At 43.6% G+C, this 26,852-nt stretch overlaps 1 long non-coding RNA gene across 1 annotated transcript in view; it reads right to left on the bottom strand.

The window, feature by feature from the left end:
* LOC137564464 (uncharacterized) overlaps nt 1-26,852 on the bottom strand; it is a 656,659-nt gene that overhangs the window by 36,065 nt on the left and 593,742 nt on the right. The window lies entirely within an intron of this gene.

Genomic DNA, 26,852 nt, shown 5'->3' with positions numbered 1-26,852 from the left:
ATCCCCCGTCCCACGTTTCATGTCTTCATCTTGAATCCATTCCTCCAGGAATGATCTCGGGAAGTATTCACCAAGTTCTTCCAAGGGTGACAGAACGAGCTCAGGGTTGGTAAGAGGAGGAGCTGGCATAGGAGGGTGCCATGTACAGCCAGACTCAGAGGTATAACTGTAACTGTAGAAGTCTCGCTAGTCTGTTGGCCAACATCGTATTGCAATCAGTATTGCTTCCCAGAAAAAACACTGGTCAATACTATGGTTGCATAGCCAGACTGAATGCTCAGTCTTGGATTTTATCAGGGCTGATAACAAGCAGGCTGAGCAGTGAAGGATGAAACAGAGAGCAGGGTAGGTGTTTTCTCTAATGTTCCCACTGATATATATGGTAAAATACATGAGGGAGCTCATGTATTTGAGAATAAATCTCGCTTCAGACCTCATAGTCAGCAGGGGCATGTGTGCCCCTGCTAAAACGCCGCTATCCCGCGGATAAACGGGGGTCCCTTACCCCCCGAAATCCCTTCCGAGCAGCGAGGGATCTCTTCCGGATTAAGACAGGGCTAACCGCCGCAGCCCTGCCTCCATGCGCGTCTGTGAGCGCGTATCTCCGCCTCTCCCCGCCCCTCTCAGTCTTCCTTCACTGAAAGGGGCGGGGGAGAGGCGGCAATGCGCCGCTGATAGACGCGCTGTGAGGCAGGGCTGCAGCCGTTAGCTCTGCCTCAACAGCAGCCAAATCTACGACCAAGTTGGTCGTAGATTTTGCAGGGGGGGGGGGGGTTGGGATTGGTCAGGGGCCCTCATTTAGCTGCGGGATAGCGGCGTTTTAGCAGGGGCCCACATGCCCCTGCTGACTATGAGACAAGAAGCGAGATTTATTCTCGCTTCAGTGTCTCTTTAATGCAAAAATATTGGCATTTTTAGTTTATTATTGTTTGCTGCCAATCCTTATCCACAAAACTAGAGGCCTAGCTCATACAGAGCAAAATGTGTGCTCTCTGCTCCGTCTGGCCGCTACATCCAAGGCGCCAAACTAATTTTATATGGCCCTCAATGTCCATCATTGTAAGCCGGAAAAAACAAAAATTATCATACTACACACACCTACACCCCCCTCCATCCACCCACATAGTGGAGTAGCACAGCAGAGCAATGCCTACCTGCTCCAGCGATGTGTTGTGTCTCATCTGTTCTTCCTGGGAGTGGCACGCTCTTCTTCACCTACATGACTCAGGAGCCAGAGGTATGCAGCATAGAGCATGTGGCTGCCAGGAAGACCAGAGGAGATCTGAAGCAGCACTGGAGCAGGTAAGTATTAAACTGCTCCACTGCGCTACTCTGCAGGAGGGGGAGGGGCGGGTATCAAGGCCCCCACGGTTGCTATAGTTACGCCACTTAGTAAATTTCTCCAAGCCACTTAGTTTGAGACTGTTCAATACATGTTCAATCTCAATGAACAATTTGACCCACGGCTTAGACTAGGTGTTTGATTTTGGCCCCTTAAGTGATTGAGTTTGACACCGCTGCACTAGATGGTCCTTCCATTCATCTAGATGGAGGGGTTGTCCATGAAGCTGTAGGTTCTACCACCACAGGACATGTAGTACATTGAGGGAACAGGGAGAGTGAACAGGAGCAGCCTGGTGGAGGAGTCATGCCTGGAGATGTAGTCTTTGGCCTCACACCCTCGTAACACAGCACTCCAGAAAGACTCCACCGGTTGGTGGGAACCAGAAGATGGAACTTTCCACCATCCCTCCAAAAGCCTCTTTAATTGATATCTCGAAGAATGAATGGAATTGTGGAATGTTGCACCAAGGTCAAGCCTACCTAACCTCTCCCATCTGCGACCATGAAACTAGCCATAACATCAGAGAGGGCTGCTTTCCCAGTCAGCTGTACACAAATCCTGTCATTGAAGAAAAGCAAGCATGAATTCTAACTAACATGAATGTTAGAGGTCACTGTTTGTTATAAAGCTCAGAGATGTCTGGTTCTCAACACCGTATCAAACAAACAACGTGTAATGTGTCTGTGTGATAGCCATAACATTAGCGCCGCGCTGTGAGGTCACCGCGCCGAATTACAGGAGGAAGTGGCCATTTATGGAATTCCGTGAGCCTGCGGTAAAGGTTAATGACAGGCTGGGTGATCCTACAGGATCTGTAGTGATACGCTGATTTACTGTAATGTCAAGTAAATATTGACGTAGCAGATTTAGCTCCTTTCCTAGATCTAGGTCTTGATTTCTATTTTGACAGTATCATTATCTACTATTGAGATTTTTATCTCCTGTCTATTTATACTGCCCCCCCCCCCCCCCTCCATAAATATTATAAACATTTTTGTGTATTTATATAGGACTGACAACTTCAGCAGCACTTTGCGACCTACATATGATCCAGTTCACACTCTTAACCCTAACCTACAAAGCTCTCCACAATCTCTCTCCCCTGTACATCTCCTCACTGGTTTCCAGATACCGACCCAACCGCATTCTTAGGTCTGCACACGACCTTCTTCTGTCCTCCTCTAGAACCACCTCCTTACAGTATATTCACATACAAGATTTCTCACGTGCTTCACCCCTCCTCTGCAATGCCTTCCAAAGCACATCCGTCACTCTCCAACCTTCGCTATCTAAACTCTCCCTAAAAACTCACTTGTTCCAACAAGCATACGCTCTACCTTAGGCTATTCCCCCTTGACCTTGATCAAGTTGCACTCCTACTAGATATCCTAAAACACACTGTCTCTAGGTATGATTATTTTATGCTACCCCACCACTTGTCTCCTCCCCTTATACCTTTAGATTGTAAGCTCACAAGGGTAGTGTGAGCCTCTCACCTTTTTGTGTCTTGAAATTTGTTATACATTTTATTCATCATGTTACTTCAGCAGTCAGCAGTGTACAGAGTACATAGTCATGTCACTGACTGGCCTCAGAGGAGCTCACAATCACAGTGTAATCCCTACCATACTCATAGTCTAATACTACCATATTATTATTATGTATTTATATAGCACTGACATCTTCTGCAGCACATTACAGAGTACATAGTCATGTCACTGACTGTCCTCAGAGGGGCTCACACTCTAATCCTACCATAGTCATAGTCTAATGTCCTACCATATTATTATTATGTATTTATATAGCACTGACATCTATTGCAGCACATTACAGAGTACATAGTCATGTCACTGACTGTCCTCAGAGGAGCTCACACTCTAATCCTGCCATAGTCATAGTCTAATCCTACCATATTATTATTATGTATTTATATAGCACTGACATCTATTGCAGCACATTACAGAGTACATAGTCATGTCACTGACTGTCCTCAGAGGAGCTCATAATCTAATCCTACCATATTTATAGTCTAATGTCCTACCATATTATTATTATGTATTTATATAGCACCGACATCTTCTGCAGCACATTACAGAGTACATAGTCCTGTCACTGACTGTCCTCAGATGAGCTCACACTCTAATCCTACCATAGTCATAGTGTAATGTCCTACCATATTATTATTATGTATTTATATAGCACTGACAGCTTCTGCAGCACATTACAGAGTACATAGTCATGTCACTGACTGTCCTCAGAGGAGCTCACACTCTAATCCTACCATAGTCATAGTCTAATGTCCTACCATATTATTATTATGTATTTATATAGCACTGACATCTTCTGCAGCACATTACAGAGTACATAGTCCTGTCACTGACTGTCCTCAGAGGAGCTCACACTCTAATCCCACCATAGTCATAGCCTAATGTCCTACCATATTATTATTATGTATTTATATAGCACTGACATCTTCTGCAGCACTTTACAGAGTACATAGTCATGTCACTGACTGTCCTCAGAGGAGCTCACACTCTAATCCTACCATAGTCATAGTCTAATGTCCTACCATATTATTATTATGTATTTATATAGCACTGACATCTCCTGCAGCACGTTACAGAGTACAGAGTCATGTCACTGACTGTCCTCAGAGGAGCTCACACTCTAATCCTACCATAGTCCTAGTCTAATGTCCTACCATATTATTATTATGTATTTATATAGCAGTGACATCTTCTGCAGCACATTACCGAGTACATAGCCATGTCACTGACTGTCCCCAGAGGAGCTCACAATCTAATCCTACCATAGTCATAGTATAATGTCCTACCATATTATTATTATGTATTTATATAGCAGTGACATCTTCTGCAGCACATTACAGAGTACATAGTCATGTCACTGACTGTCCTCAGAGGAGCTCACAATCTAATCCTACTATAGTTATAGTCTAATGTCCTACCATATTATTATTATGTATTTATATAGCACTGACATCTCCTGCAGCACATTACAGAGTACATAGTCATGTCACTGACTGTCCCTCAGAGGAGCTCACAGTCTAATCCTACCATAGTCATAGTCTAATGTTCTACCATATTATTATTATGTATTTATATAGCACTGACATCTTCTGCAGCACATTACAGAGTGCATAGTCATGTCACTGACTGTCCTCAGAGGAGCTCACACTCTAATCCTACCATAGTCATAGCCTAATGTCCTACCATATTATTATTATTATGTATTTATATAGCACTGACATCTCCTGCAGCACATTACAGAGTACATAGTCATGTCACTGACTGTCCTCAGAGGAGCTCACAATCTAATCCTACCATAGTCATAGTGTAATGTCCTACCATATTATTATTATGTATTTATATAGCACTGACATCTCCTGCAGCACATTACAGAGTACATAGTCCTGTCACTGACTGTCCTCAGAGGAACTCACAATCTAATCTTACCATAGTCACAGTGTAATGTCCTACCATATTATTATTATGTATTTATATAGCAGTGACATCTCCTGCAGCACTGTACAGAGTACATAGTCATGTCACTGACTGTCCTCAGAGGAGCTCACACTCTAATCCTACCATAGTCACAGTGTAATGTCCTACCATATTATTATTATGTATTTATATAGCACTGACATCTTCTGCAGCACATTACAGAGTACATAGTCATGTCACTGACTGTCCTCAGAGGAGCTCACACTCTAATCCTACCATAGTCATAGTCTAATGTCCTACCATATTATTATTATGTATTTATATAGCACTGACATCTCCTGCAGCGCATTACAGAGTACATAGTCATGTCACTGACTGTCCTCAGAGGAGCTCACAATCTAATCCTACCATAGTCATCGTCTAATGTCCTACCATATTATTATTATGTATTTATATAGCACTGACATCTTCTGCAGCACATTACAGAGTACATAGTCATGTCACTGACTGTCCTCAGAGGAGCTCACACTCTAATCCCTACCATAGTCATAGCCTAATGTCCTACCATATTATTATTCTGTATTTATACAGCACTGACATCTTCTGCAGCACATTACAGAGTACATAGTCATGTCACTGACTGTCCTCAGAGGAGCTCACAATCTAATCCCAAAATAGTCATAGTCTAATGTCCTACCATATTATTATTATTATTATGTATTTATATAGCACTGACATCTTCTGCAGCACATTACAGGGTACATAGTCATGTCACTGACTGTCACCAGAGGAGCTCACACTCTAATCCTACCATAGTCATAGTCTAATGTCCTACCATATTAATATTATGTATTTATATATGCACAAAGCCAAATTAATCCATGCCATGCACTGATGAGGATCAAACAATCCGAAACAGTCTGTATGCATGTTGGATTATTATGGCTCTGTACTTATTAACAAGCTGACACATCATTGCATTCCAGCGGTTCTGGAGGTGTGTTTAGCTTCTAAGGGTACAATGGTTAATTTGCATATATTCAGCAGTGTTGCTCTGGGAGACAACTCAAGCTCACTCCAACCTGAATTATCGCAAATTCTTTCTGTTTTAGGAAAGCAAACTTTTGTATTTATATAGCACTGACATCTCCTGCAGCACTTTATAGAGTACATAGTCATGTCACTGACTGTCCTCAGAGGAGCTCACAATCTAATCCCAAAATAGTCATAGTCTAATGTCCTACCATATTATTATTATGTATTTATATAGCACTGACATCTTCTGCAGCACTTTACAGGGTACATAGTCATGTCACTGACTGTCCTCAGAGGAGCTTACAATCTAATCCCTACCATAGTCATAGGCTAATGACCACCAAATTATTATTATTATGTACTAGCTGATGGCCCGACGTTGCCCGGGTATGTATTTGACTGGTGTTGGCTCCGACCACTTTTTCTAATCATAACACCCAATTACTCAATTACTTACTTTGTGAGCTTTGCGGTCTTTGGTATCAATAATTTGCCTTGAAATGAAGCAAATCTGATTGGCTGTGGCTCCACCCCCTTTTCTGAATTTGAACCCCAGTCACCCAATAACCAACTGTACCAGGTTTGAGGCTTGTGCCATTAACAGTGCAAGAATGGCAGCAATTAACTATTCCCTTTGAAAATCAATAGGTAAATTTTGATTGGCTTTATAGGCTCCACCCACCTTTCTGAATATTAATTCCAGTCACCCAGTGACCAGCTGTGCAAAGTGTCAGAACCCTGCCATTATCAGTGTACGAATGGCTGCAGTATACATTATCCCAGTGAAATTTGTATTTGTCTTCACCCACTTTTTGGTGATAGGAATAAAAAGTATCCTATATGTTATTCCAGGTAATGTACTATGTGTGTGCCAAATTTCATTCACATCCGCTCAGCCATTGTTGCGTGATTAAGTAACAAACATCCAAACTTTCACATTTATTATATTAGTGAGACGAGATTTATACAGCGCTTATATTTTCTTCACAGAGTACATAGTCCTGTCACTGACTGTTCTCAGAGGAGCTCACACTCTAATCCTACCATAGTCATACTGTAATGTCCTGCCATATTATTATTATGTATTTATACAGCACTGACATCTTCTGCAGCACATTACAGAGTACATAGTCATGTTACTGACTGTCCTCAGAGGAGCTCACACTCTAATCCTACCATAGTCATAGTCTAATGTCCTACCATATTATTATTATTATGTATTTATATAGCACTGACATCTCCTGCAGCACATTACAGAGTACATAGTCCTGTCACTGACTGTTCTCAGAGGAGCTCACACTCTAATCCTACCATAGTCATACTGTAATGTCCTGCCATATTATTATTATGTATTTATACAGCACTGACATCTTCTGCAGCACATTACAGAGTACATAGTCATGTCACTGACTGTCCTCAGAGGAGCTCACACTCTAATCCTACCATAGTCATACTGTAATGTCCTGCCATATTATTATTATGTATTTATACAGCACTGACATCTTCTGCAGCACATTACAGAGTACATAGTCATGTCACTGACTGTCCTCAGAGGAGCTCACACTCTAATCCCACCATAGTCATAGTCTAATGTCCTACCATATTATTATTATGTATTTATATAGCAGTGACATCTTCTGCAGCACATTACAGAGTACATAGTCATGTCACTGACTGTCCTCAGAGGAGCTCACAATGTAATCCTACTATAGTCATAGTGTAATGTCCTACCACATTATGATTATGTATTTATATAGCACTGACATCTTCTGCAGCACATTACAGAGGACATAGTCATGTCACTGACTGTCCTCAGAGGAGCTCTCACTCTAATCCTACCATAGTCATAGCCTAGTGTCCTACCATATTATTATTATGTATTTATATAGCGGTGCCATCTTCTGCAGCACATTACAGAGTACATAGTCATGTCACTGACTGTCCTCAGAGGAGCTCACACTCTAATCCTACCATAGTCATAGCCTAGTGTCCTACCATATTATTATTATGTATTTATATAGCAGTGCCATCTTCTGCAGCATATTACAGAGTACATAGTCATGTCACTGACTGTCCTCAGAGGAGCTCACACTCTAATCCTACCACAGTCATAGTCTAATGTCCTACCATATTATTAGTATGTATTTATATAGCACTGACATCTTCTGCAGCACTGTACAGAGTACATAGTCATGTCACTGACTGTCCTCAGAGGAGCTCACAATCTAATCCTACCATAGTCATAGCCTAGTGTCCTCCCATATTATTATTATGTATTTATATAGCACTGACATCTTCTGCAGCACATTACAGAGTACATAGTCATGTCACTGACTGTCCTCAGAGGAGCTCACACTCTAATCCCACCATAGTCATAGTCTAATGTCCTACCATATTATTATTATATATTTATATAGCACTGACATCTTCTGCAGCACATTACAGAGTACATAGTCATGTCACTGACTGTCCTCAGAGGAGCTCACACTCTAATCCTACCATTGTCACAGTCTAATGTCCTACCATATTATTATTATATATTTATATGGCACTGACATCTCCTGCAGCACATTACAGGGTACATAGTGATGTCACTGACTGTCCTCAGAGGATCTCACACTCTAATCCTACCATAGTCATAGTCTAATGTCCTCCCATATTATTATTGTGCATTTATATAGCACTGACATCTTCTGCAGCGCATTACAGAGTACATAGTCATGTCACTGACTGTCCTCAGAGGAGCTCACACTCTAATCCCACCATAGTCATAGTCTAATGTCCTACCATATTATTATTATATATTTATATAGCACTGACATCTTCTGCAGCCCATTACAGAGTACATAGTCATGTCACTGACTGTCCTCAGAGGAGCTCACACTCTAATCCTACCATTGTCACAGTCTAATGTCCTACCATATTATTATTATATATTTATATGGCACTGACATCTCCTGCAGCACATTACAGGGTACATAGTGTTGTCACTGACTGTCCTCAGAGGAGCTCACACTCTAATCCTACCATAGTCATAGTGTAATGTCCTACCATATTATTATTATGTATTTATATAGCACTGACATCTCCTGCAGCACATTACAGGGTACATAGTCATGTCACTGACTGTCCTCAGAGGATCTCACACTAATGAACAATAATGGAATTATAGGCAATACTGATTCAGTGAAGATGTAGGAGAACTGGGGATAAATGAATATACAGTTATTACTTTACTGCAGCGTTTATGAATTCATTTTGCACAATGAATATGTTCAAATATTCAATGTAGTGAGTTTCCATGAAATTGCGATTTCTGCTGAAAATCTAATATTATTATGTATTTATATAGCACTGAATATAGCTCTGTTTAAAGAGAACCTGGAATGAGAGGGATATGGAGGCTGCAATATTTATTTCCTGTGAAGCAATAACAGTTGCCTGGCTGTCCAGCTGATCCCCTGCCTCTAATACTTTTAGCCACAGCCCCTGAACCAGCATTCAATTCAATTCAATTCAATTCAGTTCACTTTATTGTCATTGTGTAACACAACAAAATTACTTTTCATGACAACCCCACGGTGCATATAGGGAACATAGTGACAGTAACAAGGAAGAGAAGAAATTATACAAGTATGCCAGGTATTACAAATGTTTAAACAATTTGTACACAGTGTTAATTATTTCAGAGAGGATTCAAAGTTTATCAAGTTTATGGCGGATGGGAAAAAGCTGTCTTTCAGTCTGTTTGTGTGTGTGCGGATTGATCTAAAACGTTTACCTGATGTAAGGAGCTCAAACAAGGCATTTCCAGGGTGAGTGTTGTCCTTGATAATGTTTTTGGCCCTTCTCACGCTGCGAGTATTATACAAAAGTTCCAGTGATGGTAGTTCAGTGCCAATAATGGCTTCTGCTGTTTTAACAACTCGCTGCAGGGCTTCTCTAGTAGCCTTCATGCAGTTGTTGTACCAGGCCGTCATGCAATTGGTCAGAACGCTTTCTATAGTGCATCTGTAGAAATTAACCAGCAGCTTCTGTGGGAGGTTAGCGCTCCTTAGTTTTCTCAGAAAGTAGAGGCGTTGTTGTGCTTTGCCAGTTAGAGCTAAAGCATCGTCAGCCCAGGACAGGTTCTCTGCGATGGTGACTCCCAAAAATTTGAAGCTGAAAACTCTCTCCACAGCCTCTGCATTGATCATTAGCGGTAGGTGAGTAGTCTTTTGCATGTAGCAGATCAGGTGTTTCTGACATTATTTTCAGATCTGACAGGATTAGCTGCATGCTTGTTTCTGGTGTTATTCAAACACTACTGCAGCCAAATAGATCAGCAGGGCTGCCAGGCAACTAACATTGTTTAAAAAGAAATAAATATAGCAGCCTTTATATTGTTCTCACATAAAGAAGAACTCCAGTGAAAATATTGTAATAAAAAGGTGCTTCATTTTTACAATAATTATGTATAAATGATGAAGTCAGTGTTTGCCCATTGTAAAACCTTCTACTCTCCCTGATTTACATTCTGACATTTATCACATGGCGACATTTTTACTGCTGGCAGGTGATGTCAGTGGAAGGAGATGCTGCTTGCTTTTTTGGCAGTTGGAAAAAGCTAAAAACAGCTGTTATTTCCCACAATGCAACAAGGTTCCTGACATCACACTGTGGGAGGGGTTTAACCGCAATATCAGTCATACAGAGCCCCCTGATGATCCGTTTGTGAAAAGGAAAAGATTTCTCATGGGAAAGGGAGTATTAGCTACTGATTGGGTTGAAGTTCAATTCTTGGTTACTGTTTCTATTTAAGTTGTCCTTTTACTGTATCTTACCGAGCAGGGGGGCAGTCCTGGGGGGGGGGGGTGTCGGGGTGTCAGTGCCCCAGTGTTGCGTCACCACTGCCATCGAACCTGATCCCTGCGAGACTCCCAGCAGAGTGTCACAGGGCGGCCTGTCTACGAGCCTCCGTAGTTCTATTGCTAATACATCCGCTGTGCAACAGAATTAACCACTTCAGGACGAGAGCAAATTTCACATATCAGCGCTGCTCTCATTCATTTGCCAATAACTTTATTACTACTTATCACACCTAAATGACCTATGTATTGTGTTTTTACAGGACAAATTAGGCTTTTAGTGAGTAATATTTCTGTTTAGTAATTACCTTATTTTCTATGCATTTTAAAGGGAAAATAAGGGAAAAAAATTGAAAAAAAAACCACCGTGTCTCTATTTACATCGTTTATAGCTTTACAATAAACAGCGCTAACTATAAGTTAAACCCACAAATGTTATTTGCTTATCCACCCTGGTTTTTACAACATTTAAATCAGTGGTCCCCAAACTAAGGCCTGCGGGCCGAATGTGGCCCCCATGAGCTTTTTTTTACCGACCCCCCCCCCCCCCCACACACACACACACAAAATATATTACTTACTAGGCACCTTAGCCTGTTTAATAACGGGCTAGCGCCGTCACCGCCGCCACCTATCAGCACACGCACGCGTGCCCCCCCCCCCCCGCTGCCCGGCCCCCTGCCTGTCTTGCTCCCGTCCAATGGCTGTCCCTGCGGCACATGCGCAGTAGCACGCAGGGACACATGGCCGGACATGGGACACAGAGACACAGTGGTTTTATTAGGTAGGATAGATGCAGTCAGCTTCATCTTTAAATATTGGTGGTCCGCATTTAGAATAGCAGTGCTGGCACCACCCATCCACATGGAAGCCAGAAAGCAGTCATTCGCTGGTTTCCAATTAAATTCCACATCAGGTGACACTTCTGTCCAATTGGACTTCAGCTTGTCACCTGGGAATGCTTCACTGTCTTGCCCGCAAAGACTTCTACATCATTTTATGTATACTCCGCCCCCCAGCAGTCTGAAGTATGTTGACCCGGCCCTCGACCCAAAACATTTGGGGACCCCTGATTTAGATTATGTCTTGGTTTTGGTACGGAATATACAACATTTTTATTGCTTTTGATTCAGTTTGTTACTAAAAAGAATACACAAGACATGGCCCTTAACGATAAAACACCCTAAAACCTATCACGTGCATACTCGTCCAGTTGGGCTGAAGTGGTTAATCTGTACAAAAAAAAAAGGACCAATGTCTATTCTTACATCAAATCTTGGCTCATGGATAGAAGGTTTTGTAAAAAGTGAGTCAGGAAAAGTTCAGCTGCTTTGACGCTGGCCTGAACTTTGTGGAAGTCTCCCAGCGTGTGATACAGCAGATTCCACTGAGCTGAACGGAGTCTGGTCAATGGATGTGGTCTGTGAATGGTTTATGAATCAGTCCGGACGTTCGACCATCCATCATATTTCCAGTAGAGAGGAATCCTGCAGTCAGCCATTGTGCAGAAAGAGAAATGAGACTTCTGAGTGCTGTCATAAGCGGAATGTGACATTACAAAGCCCATCCCTGGGCAGAGATTCATCACCCAGCCAGGGTTACTGCAAGGATGAAACAAGTAGCCATGTTTTCTGCAAATAAACAGGCTAATCTTTAATTCAGTAATTCTTTCCTTATGTTCCTCTGCTGACCCCATCTTCCGGACTTCTCTCCCTTTTCCTGTTTCCACTCTCTGTAGGCAAAAAATATAAAAATAAAGTATATCCATCTATATATGCAGCAAATAACTTGTGATCTGAGAAGGAGGGGAGATGGAATAAATAGCGAGACCAACAACAGCAAATAATATCTGTAAAGCGCTTTTCTCCCATAGGACTCAAAGCGCATAAGCATGGCTCAGACCAGTAATTGGATGATTGGTAAATCGTGGTACAGAGGAAGAATTCTACAAGTCTGCAAATGCCAGGGGAAACAGGTGGCTGTTCAGTCTGGATCTGAATAACTCCAGGAATGGGGCTATCTTTACTGGGCGTGGCAGGGAGTTCCAAAGGGTAGGGGCAGCATGACAGAAAGCTCTGGCTCCAAAGGTTTTGAGGTGCACTCTGGGAGTGACCAAGTTTATAGAACTTGCTGATCTGAGGTTGTGAGAGGTGTGGTGCAGCTTCAGCAAGTCCTTTATGTATCCAGGGCCCAGATTGTGCAGGGATTTGATTGCCAACAGTCCAATCTTGAAGAGTATTCTCCATTTTACAGGCAGCCAGTGCAGTGAGCGAAGAAGAACTGGTGTAATGTGACAGTGGCAAGGCTGGTTTGTTAGTACAGGATGCTGCTGCCAGATTGCTAATTGCAGTTGGTACAGGTCCTTGTTTGACCAGACCAGATTGGCTAAAGCAGAGGATGCTGCCCCCCCCCCCCCCCATCCCCACCTAAGAATAAAAATCAAGACAGACCAAATCTTAAATAATTGCAGCTTAATTGGCACTTTAATAGCACCTGCCAGTTACTCATTATGCAACTTAAAGGGTACCTAAACTGAGAAGGATATAGATTTTTCCTTTTAAAATAATACCAGTTGCCTGATCCTGTGTCTCTAATACTTTTAGCCACACCCCCTCAACAAGCATGCAGATCAGGTGCTTTGACTGAAGTCAGACTGGATTAGCTGCATGCTTATATCAGGTGTGTGATTCAGCCACTACTGCAGCCAAAGAGATCAGCAGGACTGCAAGGCAACTGGTATTACTACCCGACCGCTCCACGGCAATTGGCTTTCTATGAGGCTAGCAGGAGATTGTGCGCACGTCTCCTGCTCGGGGGGCGGAGCTCCGCTCCACCTTCAGTCTTCCCAGCAGCGATTGTCGCTTGGAGACCATTAGACGGCGAATGCGCCATCTAATTAGTCTGTACAGCGATGCGATCTAAGGCAGCGCTGTACTGGGGACAGCCGAGTGACACGGTCGTCCTCCTGAGGGACACAGTAGCGATCGCTGTGAAAGCTTACTCTGGGATGTAGGGACGGGGGGGGGGGGGGGGGGGGGCGGGAATAAATAAAAAAATAATAAAATAATAATAAATAAAATGTAATAAAAAATAAGAAAGTAAATATTTGTAAAAAATAATTGAACAACCCTGGGGGCGATCTGACCCACCAACAGAAAGCTCTGTTGGTGGGGAGAAAAGTGGAGGGGGAGTGATCACTTGTGTGCTGAGTTTTGCAGCCCTGCAGCAAGGCCTTAAAGCTGCAGTGGTGTAATTAGGGACAAATGGCCTGGTCTTTAGGGGGGTTTAACACCGCGGTCCTCAAGTGGTTAAAAAGAAACATCCATATCCTTCTCAGTTTAGGTTCCCTTTAGGTCACCTATGTTATGCAAATCAGCAGTGCCAATGTAGGTGTTAAAACCACCAAGCATTCCATAAAACCCCATGTGCCAAGCATAGATCTCTGGTGCCCCCTCCTCCAGGTGTCACCCTAGCCATCTGCCTGGTTTGTCTATGGCTAAAAACGGCCCTGCACTGGGGATTTGCTAGAAATCGCAATCAGGATTTATACAAAGAAAACAGAATTAAATTAGATCGAAAGGAGATCTATTTTTTATTTCCTGGATGTTTCCTCAGTTCTCATGAGAATAGGAGGTTCCTGGGGGTTGTATAAGTGCAGGTAATTCACTTACACTCAGCCAGTCTAGCTCACTGAGACACTCGGCTGAGGCGATTGTTATCGTCCGTGGCGGTCCGCATCCGCTGACTATAATCACGCGTGTGTACCGGGTTTTAGTGGTTAAAGTCATTGCTTCCCAAGACGCTGCAGAAGGAGTAATATTTTTATTTGTATAGATCTGTAGTAGTTGCTACACATGTTCACTGCTGTGTGGATGGGACGTCTTATTGCATCACATTTGTAGCTATGAGTAGTGAGCAGCTCGGAGGAGACGCTTCTCATTGTCCCATTCGGAAGAATCATAAAATCTGTGCAAACAGCAGAGCAAACATCCTTAAGCAATAAAACAATACATAGAATTCCTGACACAACGTAAATTGTTAACTCCTTCGTGGCTGGCCCCGCCTCTGTGTCCACCACCAGTATGTCACTGCTAGCTACTTCGTGGCTGGGGCTGACCCCGCCTCTGTGTCCACCACCAATATGTCACTGCTAGCTACTTAGTGGCTGATGCTGACCCCGCCTCTGTGTCCACCACCGATACGTCACTGTTAACACCTTCATGGCTGATGCTGACCCCGCCTTTGTGTCCACCACCGATGCATCACTGCTAGCTTCTTTGTGGCTGGGGTTAACCCCGCCTCTGTGTCCACCTCCGATACGTCACTGTTAGCTTCTTTGTGGCTGGGGCTGACCCCGCCTCTGTGTCCACCACTGATACGTCCAGGGCCGGGCCGAGGCATAGGCTGGAGAGGCTCCAGCCTCAGGGCGCAGAGTAAGAGGGGGCGCACAATTCATTCAGCTGTCATTCCTAATTGTGTTTGAAGCAGAAAGAAATAAGAAAAGGGGATACATAGCAGTGACTGCAAGCCAGATAACTAGATATTAAGGTGTTAGGGAGGTTTTGGACCCTGTGGCCCTCTTAGTCTAATAGCAATCAGTGTGTGACAGCTGAGGTGGGAGGGATGAAGGGGCGCACTTTGGTGTCTCAACCTTGGGTGCTGGAGGATCTTGTCCCAGCTCTGGATACGTCACTGTTAGCTTCTTTGTGGCTGGGGCTGACCCCGCCTCTGTGTCCACCACTGATACGTCACTGTTAGCTTCTTTGTGGCTGGGGCTGACCCCGCCTCTGTGTCCACCACTGATACGTCACTGTTAGCTTCTTTGTGGCTGGGGCTGACCCCGCCTCTGTGTCCACCACTGATACGTCACTGTTAGCTTCTTTGTGGCTGGGGCTGACCCTGCCTCTGTGTCCACCACCGAATCGATACGTCACTGTTAACTCCTTTGTGGCTAAGGCTGACCCTGCCTTTGTGTCCACCACCGATACGTCACTGTTAACTCCTTCGTGGCTGAGGCTGCCCCCTCCTCTTTGTCCACCACCGATACATCACTGTTAACTACTTTCGTGGCTGACCCCGCCTCTGTGTCCACCACCGATACATCACTGTTAACTACTTTCGTGGCTGACCCCGCCTCTGTGTCCACCACTGATACATCACTGTTAACTCCTTTCGTGGCTGACCCCGCCTCTGTGTCCACCACTGATACATCACTGTTAACTCCTTTCGTGGCTGACCCCGCCTGTTTCCACCACCGATACGTCAGCGTTAACTCCTTCGTGGCTGGAGCTGACCCCGCCTCTGTGTCCACCAGCTATACATCACATTTCCTCCATTTCGATAAACCAGCAGCACAGCTTCTAATTGCTTTGTGCCATAACAGAAATTACTCTGTTCGGGGGACAGACGGTATTTCTACTGGCAGCCCAAATCCAAGCCCCAAGTTCTGACAGTTTTTTTTTTATACACATATCATTAAAAAATATTTTAAATTATTTCATCATAAAAAAATGCAGTTTTTGCCCAATAATAATAAAAAAAAAAATACTTGCGCCAGTTCATAGATACTTATCTCCCCCTCAGCAGCCAACAGCTGTCTGCTCATTATGAAGCCCCACCTACTTCCATAGAAAGGCAACTTATTTAAAAAAAAATTACACTGAAAATAAAATTTCAAAAATATTTTTCATTTTGAAATATAAAACGGTAAAGTTGCTGCAGTAAGCTGGTGGCAATCTCAGTAGCTCTAGCTGACGGCAGCCCCTTCCAAACCCCTCTAAGGCTTTGTTCACATCTAAAATCAAAATCGCTGCCGGCAGCGATTTTCGATTTTTTGAGCGTTTTTTTCCTTCCTGGCGCTCCACTGCGCAGTACGATATTGTGCAAAGCACTTTTATAAGCGCGTTTGCAGAGCGATTCATTTTTTTCACTTCCTGACGTTAGTCAGGAAGAGAACTCTTTGACCCATGCTTAATGGGAACCAGAGATGAAACACCCTCATGTATTTTACCATATAGATCAGTGGGAACATTAGAGAAAACACCTACCCTGCTCTCTGCTTCATCCTTCACTGCTCAGCTTGCTTCTAACCAGCCCTGATAAAATCCCCGACTGAGCATTCAGTCTGGCTTTGTTCAGGAATATTTATAGCTCAGTCTGTTCTCTCATGTCTTTTCAAGTCCAAGCCTGCCCCCTGCTGGCTCTGCTCAGGAATCATTATAGCGGAGTCATTATAGCAAAGCCAGACTGAATGCTCAGTCAGGGATTTTATCAGGGCTGATTAGAAACAAGCTGTGCAGTGCAGAATGAAACAGAAAGCAGGGTAGGTGTTTTCTCTAATGTTCCCACTAATCTATATGGTAAAATACATGAGGGTGCTTCGACTCTCGTTCACTTTCAAAAAACGTGAATGCAATTGCCGGATAAATAAAAAAAAAAACAATTTCTGAGCATTTTGCGTTTTTCCTATACCTTCTATTGTAGCAAAATTGCCCCGAAAATGATGCATGCATCGCTTTTGTGAACGGAAAGCAGACAAAATGCGCTGATATGAACTATCCCATAAGGATTCATTACACAAGGTATTTTACAGTGTTTTTCAAAGTCTCCGGCGCTCAAAATAAAGCGCAAAACACCCCAAGTGTGAAAAAGCCCTTAAAGGACAACTAAAGTGAGAGGGATATGAAGGTTGCCATATTTAGTTCCTTTTAAAGTGGTCTGAAACTCTGACATAACATTCAATATAAATATTTTTTCCTACCTTTTATTACTCACAGTTATCCTATTTGCTTTTGTGTATAAGTAATATTGTCTGTCTACAAATTACAACTTTCCAAAGTGTAATTTATTGTGCCCTAAAAGCTGCCATTGCATTTTATTCAAACTGCTTTTTATTACATATTAACATCTTCTAATGAGCTACTCTGAACTCTGTGTGTGTGAAGCACAGAGCACTTCTCAGAGAGCTCCTTTTCAATTGTTACACTGTGTTTACACACATGTATCAACATTGGAATGCAGGCAAAGATACTGTTATCTCCAGTTTGGATGCAGATTTGAAGCTGAATAGCAGGACAGAGTGCTTTGTTTAACCATTTCAGTGGTGTTCTGCTAACAAAAAAAATTCTGGGATAGTAGCTTTCAAGCTGTGAGGAATCTTTTAGAGCAAAGTTGAAATGCTGGCTTTCAGACCATTTTAAACAATACCGGTTGCCTGGCAGCCCTGCTGATCTATTTGGCTGCAGTAGTGTCTGAATTACACCACAAACAAGCATGCAGCTAATCTTGGCAGATCTGACAATAATGTCGGAAACACCTGATCTGCTACATGCTTGTTCAAACGGAATGTTTGTTACTGAGAGTTCTATGCACAGAGGGAGATGCTGCTTGCTTGTCTGTTGGTAATAGCTGTTATTTCCCACAAGGCAACGAGGTTCACATGCAGGAAACTGTCAGGGCCATGGTCATGACATTACACTGTGGGAGGGGTTTCACCACAATATCAGCCATACAGACCGTCCTGATGATCTATTGTAGAAAAGGTAAAAATTTCTCATGAGGAAGGGCAGGGGTGATTTCTCATGAGGAAGGGCAGGGGTGTAACTAGAAATCACTGGGCCCCTGTGCGAAAATTTGCAAGGCTCCGAACTGAAGAAGCACCATTAGAGTGCGAAACATGGTGTCATTTTGACTTAAAGTTACTTTAAGTGGCTGGATGGTGTAATGGTTAAGGGCTCTGCCTCTGACACAGGAGACCAGGGTTCAAATTTCGGTTCTGCCTGTTCAGTAAGCCAGCACCTATTCAGTAGGAGACCTTAGGCAAGTCTTCCTAACACTGCTACTGCCTATAGAGTGTGCCCTAGTGGCTGCAGCTCTAGTGCTTTGAGTCCGCCAGGAGAAAAGTGTGATATAAGTGTTATTTGTCTTTTTGTCTTTGTCATTTGTGATTGTGAGAGGAAAGAAAAATAACAAAAGGAGGGAAAGGAGATAAGCCAACATTTCCCTTCTTTGTGACCATATTTTAATTATTTTTCTTTGTTTTTAGACTTCCCCATTTGCTTTTCAATTACACATTTTGGAGGGGGGACTGTATTTTTTTTTTACATCCTTTAAAACAAATCTGAATGGAAAATAAGCTTATGAGATACATTGTATGAATTGTATGTATAGTACTTTAGTAGCAAAGAAAAGTCTCATTGTTTTCCAGTACAGGAAGAGTTAAAAAGCATAAGTTGTTATCTATGCATAAGAGCTTCTCTGAGCGATTGGACCCATTGGTCCGCATACAGACCTGTTTTCTGAAGCGCATAAAAAGCCAAGAAACAGCGAGAGAAGCTTGAGATAAGGTTTTACTGCAGGACAGTTCAAAGAGTCATTATTTCTGCCTTGTTTTATAGTGTGGTTTCTAAGCTGCAAATACAACAGAATGATGCAATGGTATAAAAAAAAAGCTATATAACTGAAAATAAGAATATGAGACTCTTTTCTTTGTTACTAATGTTATATAAATTATCCGTACTACACATACAATTCATTATATCATACGTTTTTTTCCACTTTAGGTTTGCTTTAAAGTGTAACTGTCGGGCATAAAATCAAAAATCAATTCTTTATTTTTATCTGGTAAACAAGTAATAAGGATGCTAACCAGGCAATCCAAAAGTTACACATCACTATTACTTTTCTTGCTGATAAATGATCATTCCCCAGTTTACCTGACTCTTATTCGGTACACACAAAATTTGGTACACAAAAAGGAAGTTGCAGGGCATGCTGGGTTGTCCTTTTTTGCTTCTCTACTTCCTCCTCAGCATGATTGGCTGAAGCCTCTTTCCCTCCTGTTTTCCCCTCCCACACCTCTGTTCCTCTCTGATTGGCTAATATTTCTCATGCTGAGACAATGCACTTTCTATAGTGGAGGGTGGGCAATGCATACACAATCAGGCAGAGGAGAGTAAGGGAGGAAATGACATCAGGATTGGCTTCAAAATAGCCACAGCTAAAATGGGAAATGCTAAGAAGGATTTTCTCTTTTTTTACTGTAGAACAATCACTAAAATCAAAACGTGGAAAGTGCAATACATGTGTTATATAAGTGTAAAGGATTGCGGAGATGCCACCGCGCGGTCTGTCGGTGGGGCGGCTGTCTCCGCTTTCAGACCGGCGGTTTCCGCACAGCAGCATGCGTCTGGTTTGTCTGAGCCTTCTAGTGCACACAGATGGAGAGCTGCGCGCGCTGGGAGGCAGGACCTTTATGCCAGGAAAAGAGGGATCAGCTGATCAGGTTGGTCAGCTGATTCTAGCGCAGACTGTCATTGGCTGAGTAGCACTGGGTGGCGCTGAGGAGCGCTGCACTATATATAGATCTTGCTGGTCAGTCTCAGGTTGTCTGCCGTTGTGAATACATACGTGTGAGCACTCAGACCATAGTCAGATCCCACAGTGTGTTAGAACCAGGTGGACCTGGGAATTCACACTTAGCCAGATTACGCTTGTGTCATTACTGTGTTATACTTTAGACCAGTTCCAGGGTGTTGTGACCAAGGACCTCACACCCAAGCTTAGGAATACTGTGTCATTGCTGTGTTATACTTTAGACCAGTTCCAGGGTGTTATGACCAAGGACCGCACACCCAAGCTTAGGAATACTGTGTCATTGCTGTGTTATACTTTAGACCAGTTCCAGGGTGTTGTGACCAAGGACCTCACACCCAAGCTTAGGAATACTGTGTCAGAGCTGTGTTATACTTTAGACCAGTTCCAGGGTGTTGTGACCAAGGACCTCACACCCAAGCTTAGGAATACTGTGTCATTGCTGTGTTATACTTTAGACCAGTTCCAGGGTGTTGAGACCACGGACCTCACACTCTAGACTAGGCCTCTGCTTTATCTGTTATGACCAATTGCTCTCTCGACCTCTCTCCTGCTTTCTGATTCGGTAACTACGCATATCTGCCTACCTGTTGCCAAACCCTGCCTGTACCCGGTTACCGAATCAGCCTTCTGTCTCTGTACCTTATCTGCTCGTGTGTTGCCAACCTGGCCTGCCCGACCCTCCAGGCTGTCACTCATCCCTTGAGTGTTCAGTCTGTCTGTACTACCTGTGACACGACCCCGCCAAGTGTCAGGTAGCTGCGGAGACCTCCTGTTCCTCAGAGAGGCCGCTCTGCAGTCCAGCCAGGGGCTCTATCCCTTAGGAGTCCTTTGGCTGCAGTATAGTCTGATTCCCGGTATTGCAGGGGATCACTGGCTCGCAGGTTATCTCTATCCCCTTTCCTTGGAGATAGTTCACACACAGCCAGGGGCCTCCTGCTCCTCAGGTGGTCCATGCTCATTGTTATCAGCGTCTCCCGCCTACTGTTGCACCAAAACACTCACACTATATAGGTGTCCAGAGGTTAGTCATACTTGTATTATTGGTGATTCTGCAGATCATCCATAATCAGGTATAGATCTGTATTGTTGGTGATACTGCAGATCACCAATAATCAGATTCTCTCTGTGTGCTGACACCCATCGTTACAATAAGTAGAGCAAGAATTTATCTACTTATAAATGCGTTTTGTTTTTTTCTGAGATAGTATGACTGACAGGTCCTCTTTAATGGACAGGTTCAAGGTAAAAAACAAACAGATCTACTTACCTGGGGCTGGAGCAGTCCACACGGTGCAGAAGATGCTGACCTGGCAATGGAGGGACCGGAGCTGCGGCGAGGGACACATAGGCTGCCAGAGGCTGGAGGAAGCCCCAGGTAAGTACATCTGTTTTTTTTACCTTGGATTCCTTTAAAGGACCACTATTGCGAAAATCATAAAATTTAAACTACATGTAAGCACATTGAAATAAAAAGTACATTTCTTCCAGAGTAAAATGAGCCATACACTACTTTTCTCCGATGTTGCTGTCACTTACAGTAGGTAGTAGAAATCTGACAGAAGCAACAGGTTTTGGACTAGCCCATCTCCTCATGGGGGGCTCTCAGGGTTTTCTTTATTTTCAAAAGCACTTGAATGGAATTTGCTCCGTCCAACTGCCAAAAAAGTGTGTAGCGAGCAGAGAGGCTGGCCAGCATCAGTGTATAAATCCAATTCAGGGAATGTCTTTATGAAGAATAAAGGCCATGTTAAGAATCCCCCATGAAGAGATGGACTAGTCCAAAACCTGTCGCTTCTGCCAGATTTCTACTACTTACTGTAAGTGACGGCAACATAGGAGAAAAGTAATTTATGGCTCATGTTACTCTGGAAGAAACATACCTCTTATGTGTATGTGATTACGTGTATTTTAAAATGTACATTTTTTGGGTGATAGCGGAGTTTGAGTCCAGCTGATACAAAGAGGCACATCACTGAGCACCTTCAGAATTCTTGCAATGTTTAAATAGTCAGTAGAAAATGGTAATTTGTCCAAAGGGGGGTGAAGCCTGCCACTAATCCTGACAGCTAATGGCTGAGCCTTCAGATCTTCACTCGTTGACTTCAGACCTTTGTTCCATTTTTGTGTTTCCTTGACAGGTTAATAGACAGCAATTTTAGGGATGAAATAACTTTTCTCTCAAAGGTCACCACAATATAATTGCTGCACTTCCTATGAAGGGAGAGAGTCTGGGAATCAGTAATATACCAATTTACTGGCTAACTTAAAAGATGGAAAGCATAAACTTTGAATCTTAAAGGGGAACTGAAGTAAGACGGAGGCTGCCATATTTATTTCCTTTTAATCAATACCAGTTGCCTGGCAGCCCTGCTGGTCTGTTTCTCTGCAGTAGTATCTGAATAACACCAGAAAAAAGCATGCAGCTAGACTTGCCAGATCTGACTTTAAAGTCTGAAACACCTGATCTGCTGCATGCTTGTTCAGGGGCTATGGCTAATAGTATTAGAGACAGAGGATCAGCAGGGCTGCCAGGCAACTGGTATTGATTAAAAGGAAATAAATATGGCAGCCTCCGTATACCTCTTACTTCAGTTCCCCTTTAAATCGGATCCGATAAGTAACTTGTCTATATATCTTATCTAAAGCTTAGTTAGTCTACACAGAAAATCTAGCTGCGAACAGCTTCAACAGTATATGATTATTTATTCCTGTGATACAATGAGGGCAGCCATGTTCTGCTTGTGATCATTACACACAGGCAAGCTGCTCTGTATCTCCAGCCCTCAGTCTGTGAAAACTTCACTCCCCTCTCCTCCTCCCTCCTCCCCTCTGCCTCTGAAATCTCTGCCTAGTAACACCTCCTCCTCCAGCCCAGACTGAGCTCCCATAAGCCCTTGCTACATGGGACTCAGAGGCTTGTTCAGTTTATAGGGAATTTGAGTATTAAAACAAAACAAAAAAAAGTATTTGGCTTGAGGAATGCCCTATAAACTATATGAAAGGAACACAATTATGCAATGTGTGAAAGTTTATCTCAGATCCACTTTAAAGGACACCTGAGGCGAAAATAAACGAATGAAATAAACGATTGTATCTATCTTCCTTCTCCTAAAAATGACCTTTTAAGATATTCCACTGTTTTATTTTATGTGTAAATCTACTTTTTAAGTTTTAACTGTTTTATTGTTTTTGCTCAATGACACATTCATTGACGTATGACTATTGACCCGTTTTCTCTCTCAGAAGCCATTTTCTGCTAGGAACTAGTGATGGGCCGAACCTCCGATTTTAGGTTCGCGAACCGGCTTCGCAAACTTCCGCGGAAGGTTCGGTTCACGGAAAAGTTCGCGAACCGCAATAGACTTCAATGGGGAGGCGAACTTTGAAAAATAGAAAAAATTATGCTGGCCCCAAAAGTGATGGAAAAGATGTTTCAAGGGGTCTAACACCTGGAGGGGGGGATGGCGGAGTGGGATACACGCCAAAAGTCCCGGGGAAAAATCTGGATGTGAAGCAAAACAGCGTTTTAAGGGCAGAAATCCCATTGAATGCTAAATTGCAGGCCTAACGTGCTTTCAAACATCTTGCATGTGTATACATCAATCAGGGAGTGTAATTAGAGTACTGCTTCACACTGACACACCAAACTAACTGTGTAACGCACCGCAAGTTACCAGCTGTTTGTGTAGTGACGGCCATGCTGGACTACTGCGCAACATGGCGAGATTGCTCTTCCTCACTCAGTGATGTCAGGTAATGTGTGACTGCCCTCTCAACTTTCCATGGCATTGTTAAAAAGCGTACGTTTTGTTTTTAAATTACATTTTCTACTTGCTGTGTACTTGTTCAGTACCGCTACAATGAGAATCCTATGGAGGCGGGCAAGTCTGGCATTGTGACCCCGGGTAATGGCCGGGGAATGAGGGATGGGATCCGATGTGGAGCCTGAGCAACGGCTACCACTACACATCCAAGGAGGGCAGCAGGCAGGCATGCACGCCCGCCCCGAGGTAGTGACCAAAAATAACAATACAGGAGGACTATCGAGGGCTTGCTGTATTTGAAATGAATGTACTCTAAATCCTTTAACGAGAACCAGTTATGGCGGGCAAAGATGACACCACATTCCTTTCACGAGAATCATATGGAGGCGGGCAAGTCTGCCATTTGTGACCCAAAGGTAGTTATATATGCAGTGAGGTGAGTTCATTGAACACAAAAGGTAGCTATGTGCAGTGAGGTGAGTTCACTCAACCCAAAGGTAGTTATATATGCAGTGGCCAGTGGGGTGAGTTCACTGAACACAACAGGTAGTTAGATGCAGTCAGCTGAGTTCACTCAACACAAACGTAGTTATATGCAGTGAGGTGAGTTCACTCAACAGAAAAGGTAGATATGCAGTGAGGTGAGTTCACTCAACCCAAAGGTAGTTATATATGCAGTGAGGTGAGTTCACTGAACACAACAGGTAGCTATGTTCAGTGAGGTGAGTTCATTCAACCCAAAGGTAGTTATATATGCAGTGGGGTGAGTTCACTGAACACAAAAGGTAGCTATGTGCAGTGAGGTGAGTTCACTCAACGCAAAGGTAGTTATATATGCAGTGGGGTGAGTTCACTGAACACAACAGGTAGTTAGATGCAGTCAGCTGAGTTCACTCAACACAAACGTAGTTATATGCAGTGAGGTGAGTTCACTCAACAGAAAAGGTAGATATGCAGTGAGGTGAGTTCACTCTACAGAAAAGGTAGATATGCAGTGAGGTGAGTTCACTCAACTTAAAAGGTAGTTATATGCAGTGAGGTGGGTTCACTCAACACAAACGTAGGTGTATGCAGTGATGAGGTGGGTTAACTAAACACAACAGGTACTAGTAGTAGGTAAATGCAGTACTGGGTGGGTAGTACAATGTGCAGCTCCCTGTCACACACACAGGTGTCACTGAATGTGCTGCTGAATGCTGGTGGGCTGCTGGCAGTGGGACACACACATTATGAATTAGCAATGCTGTCTAAGCAACACAAGTGTCTCACACACACAGGTAGTAGTCACTGAATGTGCTGCTGCTGGCAGTGGGACACACAGTATGAATTAGCAACACAGAAAAAAAAACATTGATCACAGGAGCAGGATGAGCTCTGAAAAGAGCTTTTCTGGGGCGCTATTATAGCAATAAGATTCAGCTAGGAGCAAGCTAAGAAGGCAAGAGCCTGACTAATCTGTCCCTAGGAGAACAAGTCTGCAGCAGCTGTCCCTATTCTGTCTCTAGCAGGCACACGAGTGAGGCTAATGGCCGCCGGAGCCTGCCTTATATAAGGGGGGTGGGGCTCCAGGGCTTAGTATAGCCGGATTGGCTACAATGCGCCTTCTGACTGTGATGCAGAGGGTCAAAGTTGACCCTCATAGAGCATTATGGGGCCAATCGAACTTCCGGGAAACTGGGAAACCACCCGAAGTTCGCCTGGAACCGTTCGCCGGCGAACCGTTCGGCCCATCTCTACTAGGAACTTGTTTTATAGTTGGAATTTCTCATCAGTGAGGGTCACACTGTAGTCACTTCCTGTCTGAGTCAGGACTAAGAGCTGGTCCACACTAGGTCCGGAAACGTATCCGTGGCTGCGTTTTTCAAACCTGATGAAAAACGGAGTCCCGGATACTAATGTTTAAAGTAGCAGCCAGCCTCACCCAAGTAAAAAACGGATCTGTCTGCGTTTGCGGGGATCCGTTTTGAAAACCTGAACGGAAGGTCCGGATCTGCTGCATTTTCACGCAACGGATCAGGACCACGGATACACGCAGGGGTAGTGAAAGTAATGAGAAAACGCATCTCCAGCTCCACAGGCAAAAAACGGATGTGAAAACTGATAGCCTGAGCTTTATGATTGGCCCAAAAAATCCTCCCACTCCTTCCTAATGATAGAGACGTTTTCTGTCAGGGAAAAACCTGAACGGAAACTGATACAAAACTGATGCAAAACTGATGCACTTTCATCAGTTTGCAGTACGGTGGGTACTTCCCCTGATCCGGACTGCAGTGTCCGTCCTGCAACCGGGTCTAGTGTGGACCCAGCCTAAGTCAGCCACTTACATACCTGATATTTAACTCTTTCAGGCAGAGAAAGAAAAAAAGGAACACAGCCTAGTTATTTGTGTGCTAGGCACTGTACATACACATGTCTATCTCATCATGTCACATGTCACCTCGGGTATCCTTTAAAGTTTGATTCATTAACCTGCGGTAAAGCTGCAGCGTGAGATAAAAATCAGCGTGCGCTCGCTACATGCGGTGATTTTGCGTAGCGTGCTTTCCTGAGTTAAGCCTCGTTCACATTAGGCAACGCGTATGACCGTGCGTTTGACGTACCCGATTGCCATACGCTGCCCTGCTGATCCCATTTATTACAGTGAATGGAATCCACCATGCTCTTTGCTAAAAAATGCGTGCAGCAGTGCGATAGCGCATTATATTGCTGCGCAGCGTGCATAGTCTGACTATCAGAAGTGCTCTCTATTCACTTCTGATATTCTTGCTGATCCCACACCATACGCACTGTCAAAATGTGCACAGCAGCACATATAGTGTGAAGGAGGCCGAATGCAGCAGTAGCTAGCAGCCAATTACATCTTTCCCTACGGGCTGAGAACACACTAGGCAGTGCGAGAAAGGTAGCGATTTGCTGCAAATGCGTTTGTGTGTTTTTAGTGCGTTTTCTTGCATTTTGCATGCATTTTAATGCATTTGCGGTTCGCATATACAAATTGCCTATGTGTTTTGTATGCGTTTTGCAT

This window comes from Hyperolius riggenbachi, chromosome 3 (genome assembly GCF_040937935.1).
Source record: "Hyperolius riggenbachi isolate aHypRig1 chromosome 3, aHypRig1.pri, whole genome shotgun sequence".
NCBI lineage: Eukaryota > Metazoa > Chordata > Amphibia > Anura > Hyperoliidae > Hyperolius > Hyperolius riggenbachi.
Note: the sequence above shows the minus strand (reverse complement) of the source record. Positions and strands in the feature narration are given on the sequence as shown.